Raw genomic sequence first — 6,687 nt, forward strand, 5'->3', positions numbered from 1 at the left:
ATGTGCCACCGCCCCTGGCCGCCGCCTCCGCGCCGCCGCGCCAGCCGCCGACCAGCCCGTCGCCTTGCCCTTCGGCCCCGCGTCGCCAGATCCGCCTGCGCCTCGCCGTGCCGCCCTGCTGCCCGCCGGCCCGAGTGCCTCCTCTGGCCGAAGCCCAAGCTGGCCGCCGCCAACCGCTCCCGCGGGCAGGACCCTCGTCGCCGGCCATCCCTCGGCCAGATCCGGCCCGTCATGACCGGATCCAGCGGGTCCTCGTCCATCCCGCCACCTCCCGCGTGGATCCACGATGGGGTCCCTCACCGTTGACCGCGTCGGCGCCACCATGGAGCTTTGCTCGTGTGCGAAAGGTTGCGAGACGCGAGCGCTGGCCTCCTCCCACGTGGCTCGCGTGGCCCAGCGACCAGTTCCAGGCGCCCCACCTCGGCCCAGCAACACCGAAGGCCCGCTCCAAGCCGGCCTCCCACGTGGGCCGCCTCCTCCTCCAACTCCCCAGCGCCCCGGCGTGCCTCTTCCTCCCCTGCAACCTGGGTCGAGCCCAGCTAGGTGAGCGCCCCGGCCTGCCTCTTCCTCCCCTGCAACCTGGGCCGTGCCCAGCTAGGTGAGCGCCCCATCCGCCCTGTTCCTCCCCCATGCGCGTCTTATAGCGCCCCAGTAGGCCCGATAGTGCAATTTCTTTCAGAGATTTTGGAATTAATTAATTCCAGAGTTATATACGTATTTTATAACGACCGTATCTTTTATTCCGTTAGTCGGAACGAAGCGAGCAATATATGGTTTTGGTGTAGGATTTCACGTAGAATCCGTTTATAAAACTTGCACAATTGTTTGACATCATTTAGCATGCTGTTTGCCTAGATAAGCGTGCTGTCTCGATAGGTTTATTGCCCGTTGTTATTTTACGCACGTGTCCGGGTTGTTCGTATGCCGTAGAATAAATGTCCATGTTTTAGGGACCATATTTCTACGTTTTTTAGAGCGGTCACTCGTATTTTTACGCGTAGGGATTTGCCGGTAGATTATTTTTCCGCGTATAGGTTATTTTCTCGCATTTTCGTGTGGCATTATTTTGTGTTGCAACCCCACATATTTTATATGTTTCCGGGGTAGAAAAATCCCATGGATTTTTCTGTGCAATTAGTTTTAGCATTAGAGCAAGTTAGTTCGCGAGATATTTTGCTAAGTCGCCCTTTTGTTTAATTCGTAGGATTTATTCCGTGCCTCGTTTGAATTAGTTGTCAACTAGAGAGTTGATCTTGGATGTTTTGTTTAGCCCCTGCTATTTTGGTTGCAATAGAAATGCATGTTTAGGTGTGATTTGATTGCTCTCAAGTTGCTAGAAACAGTGCTGATTTGGAGGAGCTGAAATATTTCTAAGTCTGGAATCTGTTATATTTTGTTGCTGTCTTGGCTTGCTTGCACCTTGTGATCTGTATCTCTTTTGAGGTTGGTCCAATGGAGTTATTTGTACCCCTTGTGTTTCTCTAGCATGCTGGTAAGTTTCATGCCATTTGGAGCCCTGTAGCTTATGGTCCCTTCAGGCAGAAAACTGCACTTTCATGAGGTGTAATTTTCACTAAGTCTGAAATAGTGTGTGAGATGCCATTTTGTGTCTTTTTTTCCTAGTGCTCCTTGCTGCCATGCTAGTTGTTGTTAGTTGTTTGTAGTAGTGTGTCTTGCCCTCTTTCATGCCATGCCTTGCTTGAGTTTATCGGAGTTGTGTAGCCGTAGTTGTGGGGCGTAGAAAATGCTATGTGGCTGTTTTTGGTAGTTTGAAGTGATATCTTGTTTTGCTCGTAGATTTTGAACCGTAGCTCCGATTTGATCGTGTCCTATATGAAACTTGCTTAGAATATCGTGTAGTTTCATTTTCTCTTGCTGTTAGTATGTTTTGAAGTGCTCGTAGCCATCGTTGCACACATATTGCATTCATGCCATCATATCTTGCGATGCTTGTATCTTTTGAACCGTAGCTCCGTTGAAGATGTTCTTTATGTGTAGATTGCTTGCCTTGACGCGTAGAATCACGTGAACCTATTTGTTTTGCTGTTTAACAAATAATTAAAGGTGTTAATTCAGATCTGGACAGAATTGTAAATTAACATGTGAGGTCGTTTCGGAGGTGCTATATGTCATTTCCGATCTCATTTAAAATGCCTAGATAGGTAGATTAATTACGCTTCACCTCTTGCCATGTTTAACCATATTTAATATTGCCGTGTAACTAATCGGGATAGAACTAAATAATTAAACGTGGAGTTTCGTCGATATGCAACTCATTGCATATCGAGCTTCACTTAATGTGTAGTGTTTGATTGTTGTGATTATCATGCCTTGCATTAGTCCGTTCATGCATCATATGTGTTGTGCATCGTGTGATGAATATCGTGTGTTGATTCTTGTTTTCGGTTTCCTCCGTCTCGACAGAGTTCCGCAAGCGTGTCGGATTGTGAGGACCCGTTCGACTACATCGCTTCGTCTGCTTCACGGAGTCATTCTTCTTCCAAGCGAGATCTCAGGCAAGGAGGTCATTTCCCCAGATACCATTACTATCATTGCCATGCTAGTTTTACCGTTTCTATCGATTATGTCTCGTTGCCTACCACTTGTTAAATATCAGCCTCTCAACAATGTCATCATAACCTTCAACCTATTCGACCTTGCAAACCACTGATTGGCTATGTTACCGCTTGCTTAACCCTGTGTTAGCGTTGCTAGTTGCAGGTGCAGTTGCTTCCATGTGATTACATGGGTTCCTTGTTATATCACCCTATTAAATGCTATTTAATTTAATGCACCTATATACATGGTAAAAGGTGGAAGGCTCGGCCTTTCTAGCCTGGTGTTTTGTTCCACCTTTGCCCCCTTAGTTTCGGCTACCGGTGTTATGTTCCATAATTGAGCGCTCCTAACACGGTCGGGGTTGTTATGGGGACCCCCTTGATAATTCGTTTTAGATTAAAGCTGGTTTGGCAAGGCCCAACTTTGGTTCTACATTTGCCCAACATAATAATTTTGTTAACACTGAAATGCATAGGGCGTCATGAACCCGAGGAGTAATTTTACATAAATAGGGGGGGCCAGTGCTGATGGTGTTGGTCCCAAACGGTCTGCCTGCGGGGCCACCACGGGGAAACTCGAGGTTTGGCACCCGTAGCTAGTTCCATCCGCCGTGTCCTGAGAACGAGATACGCGGCTCCTATCGGGATCGTCGACACGCCGGGCGGCCTTGCTGGATTAGGTTTACCTTTGACGAGATATCTTGTGCATCGGGATTCCGGTGATGCTTTGGGTAATCTCAGAGTTGAGGTTTTCCACTAGGGAATCCGACGAGATCGCGAGCTTCATGATTGAGGATTTCTATGCGGCTTGTGGTAATTTGTGATGGACTAGTTGGAGCACCCGTGGAGGGTTAAATCTTTCGGAAAGCCGTGCCCGCGGTTATGTGGCAACGTGGAAACTTTGTTTAACACTGGTTCTAGATAACTTGAAGTTAACTTAATTAAAACTTGCCAACTGTGTGCGTAACCGTGACTGTCTCTTTCGTGAGTTCCTTCTCCGATCGAGGACACGGTGGGGTTATGCCTGACGTAGGTAGGTGTTCAAGATCATTCATTTGATCATCTGTAGTTCTCGTCCGCTATGCGTAGATCTTCCCCCTCTTACTTCTTGTACTCGTAAGTTAGCCACCAAATATATGCTTAGCCGCCGCTACAACCTCACCACTTTACCTTGCCTCACCCATTAAGCTTTGCTAGTCTTGATACCTTTGGAAATGAGATTGCTGAGTCCCCTGTGGCTCACAGATTACTACAACACCAGTTGCAGGTACATGTAAAGGTTACTTGACGCGAGCGCGTTGATTGTTCATTTGGAGTTGCTTCTTCTTCTTCTTCTTCATTGATCTAGGATGGGTTCCAGGCCGGCAGCCTGGGATAGCAAGGATGGACGTCGTTCTTATTTTTCTCGTTTGTTTTCGTCCGTAGTCGGACCCTGCTCTTACTCTTGATGATTATGTAATGTACTGATGTGACTCTGATGTAACCTGTGGCGAGTGTAAGCCAACTCTTTTATATATCTCTTCTTTTCAGTACATGTACTTGTAGCGATATCCATTCTTGCGACACGACGAGATGCGCTTCCATCCCTGACGAGGCCTTCGTGCCAAATTAAGGATAGGGTCGCATCTTGGGCGTGACACCACCCATCCAAATTAATCATCTTATAAAAAGACTTAATAGAGTACTTGCGAGAAGGTTCCAACATCCAAATTGGTTGATCTTTCCTAAAAGATAGAGTACATTCTTTGACTAGATCAACCTACTTGAACTATCTAGACATAGGTTGCTCATCTACCCACCTTCTAAGGGCAAGCTGCAAGTTTCCACATCCTAAACTTGGGAAATTGTAGCATCTTATTGTTGATATATCTCAAAAAGATATATCTCAAAAAGATCCCAAAACAAGGTTTTGAGAGAGAACTCGTCAATCCACATGTCATACTAGAAAGCCATATTTACTTCCCATTACCAGGGACAACAACAACAACGAACATGGTCAAAACAAAAAACAACAACAACGAAGCCTTTAGTCCCAAATAAATTGGGGTAGGCTAAAGGTAAAACCCATAAGATCTCGCGATCAACTCATGGTTCTCGCACATGGATAGAAAGCTTCCGCGCACCCGTGTCAATTTCTAGTTCTCTCGTGATACTCCAGTCCTTGAAATCCCTCTTTACGGTCTCCTCCAATGTAAGATTCGGTCTACCGCGACCTGTTCTGACATTACCATCATCCTTTAGTCGTCCGCTAGGCACTAGAGCTTTTGAAGGCCTACACTCAATATGCCCAAACCATCTATGTTGGACAAGCTTCTAATCAATCGGTACTGCCACAACTCTATCTTGTATGTCATCATTCCGAACCGGTCCTTCCTTTTGTAGCTACACGTCCATCTCAACATGCGCATCTCCACCACACCTAACTGTTGCACATGTCCCCTTTTAGTCGGCCAACACTCAGCGTCATACAAGATTGCAGATCGAACTGCTGTCCTATATAACTTGCCTTTTAGCTTTTGTGGCACTCTCTTGTCGCACAGAATGCGAGAAGCTTGGCGCCACTTCATCCATCCGACTTCAATTTGATGGTTCACATCCTCATCGATATCCCCATCCTTCTGCATCATTGACCCCAAATATCGAAAGGTGTCCTTATGAAGCTCTACGTGTCCATTCAGGCTAACCTGCTCCTCCTCCTCCTCATGCCTAGTAGTACTGATACCGCACATCATGTACTCGGATTTAGTTCTACTAAGTCTAAAACCTTTCGATTTCAAGGTTTGTCTCCATAGCTCTAACGTCTTGTCGACCCTCGTCTGACTGTCATCGACTAGCACCACATCGTCCGCAAAGAGCATACACCTTGGGATATCTCCTTGTATATCCCTTGTGACCTCATCCATTACCAATGCAAAAAAGATAAGGGCTCAAAGCCGACCCGTGGTGCAGTCCTATTTGAATTGGGAAGTCACCAATATTGCCATCACTTGTTCAAACACTTGTCACAACATTACCATACATGTACTTTGCTTGGACTTTGTGTTTCTCCAAGGCTCACCACATGACATTCTGTGGTATCTTATCATAGGCCTTCTCCAAGTCAATGAACACCATATGCGGGTCCTTCTTTTGCTTCTTGTATCTCTTCATAAGTTATGGTACCAAGAATTTGGCTTCCATGGTCAACCGCCCAGGCATGAAACCAAACCGATTTTGGTCACGCTTGTCGTTCTTCTGAAGCGATGCTCAATAACTCTCCCCGTAGCTTCGTTGTATGTCTAATCAGCTTAATTCCATGGTAATTAGTACAACTCTGAACACCCCCTTGTTCCTGAAGATTGATACTAATATACTCCACCTTCATTCTTCTCGCATATTGTTTGTCGGAATATGAGGTTGAAAAGCTTGGTTAGCCATACTATCGCTATGTCCCCAAGGCCTATCCCTAGCTTAATGGGGATACAATCAGGGCCCACCGCCTTGCCTCTTTCATCCTTTTTAAATCCTCCTTGACCTCTGACTCCTGGATTCGTCGCACAAAACGCCTGCTAGTATCATCGAAGGAGTCGTCCAATTCAATCGTAGAGCTCTCACTCTCCCCATTGAACAGTTTGTCAAAGTACTCCCGCCATCTATGCTTAATCTCCTTGTTCTTCACAACGAGTTGATCTGCTCCATCCTTGATGTATTTGATTTGGTCAACATCCTTCGTCTTACTCTTTTGGATCTTGGACATCTTATAGATGCCCCTTTCTCCAATAAAATATTTTTGGGTTTCATCTACATAAGAGTGGCTGGGTTTTGATGTTGGCTCGCCAAGCCTATCACAACCCTCCTCCTTTACCTAGGCTTGGGACCGACTATGTTGAGACAACATAGGTGGAATTTCCCATTACCACAGACCGATCTATAAATGTTTTGGCAGCAATAAAATCCCATGAAGTAGTTTTCAAAAAAGTAGAGCCTAAATGAGGCGTGGCTTAGAACATTAGGCTTGTCAGCATCATATTTAAAGGAGAGCAATTTCTTCCAATCAATATCTCTCTCATCATAGAATCTCTTGCTCCAAGAAGCAATCAAGGGCATATTAAACTCCCTAAGATTAGGGACACTCATACCCCCAATTTCT

The sequence above is a fragment of the Hordeum vulgare genome, chromosome 2H (assembly GCF_904849725.1).
Source record: "Hordeum vulgare subsp. vulgare chromosome 2H, MorexV3_pseudomolecules_assembly, whole genome shotgun sequence".
Classification (NCBI taxonomy): domain Eukaryota; kingdom Viridiplantae; phylum Streptophyta; class Magnoliopsida; order Poales; family Poaceae; genus Hordeum; species Hordeum vulgare.